General features: G+C 42.0%; 1 protein-coding gene across 1 annotated transcript in view; it reads right to left on the bottom strand.

Moving 5' to 3' along the window:
• ANO4 (anoctamin 4) overlaps positions 1-1,071 on the bottom strand; it is a 737,041-nt gene that overhangs the window by 238,337 nt on the left and 497,633 nt on the right. The gene's annotated exons all lie outside the window — the stretch shown is intronic.

Raw genomic sequence — 1,071 nt, 5'->3', positions numbered from 1 at the left:
CTCTCTGCACTGAGTTGATTCTGATTCACAGCTACCCACTTTGGGTTTCTGAGGTGGTAAATCTTTATGGAAGTAGACTGCCCAGTCTTCCTTCCATGGAGTGGCTGGTGGGTTTGAACTGCCAACCTTCTAGTCAGCAGTCAAATATTGTAGGCACTCTGCCACCAGAGCTCCTTGGCATGTTCAGATTCACCGTGCTGTGCAGCACCCTAGGAAGGATAGTTCAGCACTAGTGGAAGAGGTGCAAGCATAGTACCAGATGTAGGACTTAATTTTTTTTTTTTTTTGTCACCTTGAATTATGGGTCAACACTGCAGTTTTCTTTCTCCACTGATGCTTTAGAAATAACTAAGAATTTTCAACCTGTCAGAAGCCACTGCACAGAATAATCCATAGGAGATTGATCCTACTTAACCAAGCATATCATGGAATATTCATTCTCTCATTAAAAATGTCTTTTATTGATGTGCACTATGTGTCAGCCACAGAGCTGTGTGGTGCCACACCTTGGTGAATCAAAGTGACATATCCTTGTGGCAATAGGTAAACAAAACAAACACAATTGTGGTGAGTGTTAGAAAAGATCAGACTTTGGAAATAGAACAGATGATCGACTTAGATGAGATGACAAGGTTCTAAAGCTATATCCAAGTGCATGATGTTAGCTAATCCATTTACTTGTTCAATTGTTCCATCCACAAAATAAAATGGGCACTGGAATAGAATGAACATGTATTTTTCACTGTAGCAGCCTGAAAAATGGACCCCAACAATGTCTTAATCTCTGGAACCTGTGAATATGTTACCTTATGTGGGAAAAGGATTTGCAGATGTGATTAAGGGTCCTAAAATGGGAGGATTATTCTGGATAATCTGGGTGGGCCCAATGTAATCACCAAGGTTCTCATAAGAGAAAGGCAGAAGAATCAGAGGCAAAGAGAGAATTGAGGATGCTATCCTGCTGGCTTTGAAGATGGAGGATGGGGCTATGAGCCAAGGAATGCAGATAGCCTCCCGAAGCTGAAAGAGGCAAGGGAGTGGGTTCTTCTTTAGAGCCTCCCAGAAGGAACA

This window comes from Orycteropus afer, unplaced genomic scaffold (assembly GCF_000298275.1).
Source record: "Orycteropus afer afer isolate SDZICR_OR568_19922 unplaced genomic scaffold, OryAfe1.0 scaffold00177, whole genome shotgun sequence".
NCBI lineage: Eukaryota > Metazoa > Chordata > Mammalia > Tubulidentata > Orycteropodidae > Orycteropus > Orycteropus afer.
This window is presented reverse-complemented; position numbering and strand designations above follow the sequence as displayed.